Consider the following 213-nt stretch of genomic DNA (forward strand, 5'->3'; position numbering starts at 1 on the left):
CATTACAACTAATGAACGCATCTCAGTCATCTATACTGAACTCCTTACGTACGTATATTTTCTCCAGTTAAAGGTCATGTTTCTAAACCATTAATAAAGTTCTCATTTAATAAAGCTGTACAAAATGTATTAGAACCAATCTATTAACATATGGTATGTTGATACTGTATGAGTTATTTAACACGAATGTTGGTTTTTGGATTCTTTGACGAT

The sequence above is a fragment of the Tachypleus tridentatus genome, chromosome 13 (assembly GCF_004210375.1).
Source record: "Tachypleus tridentatus isolate NWPU-2018 chromosome 13, ASM421037v1, whole genome shotgun sequence".
NCBI lineage: Eukaryota > Metazoa > Arthropoda > Merostomata > Xiphosura > Limulidae > Tachypleus > Tachypleus tridentatus.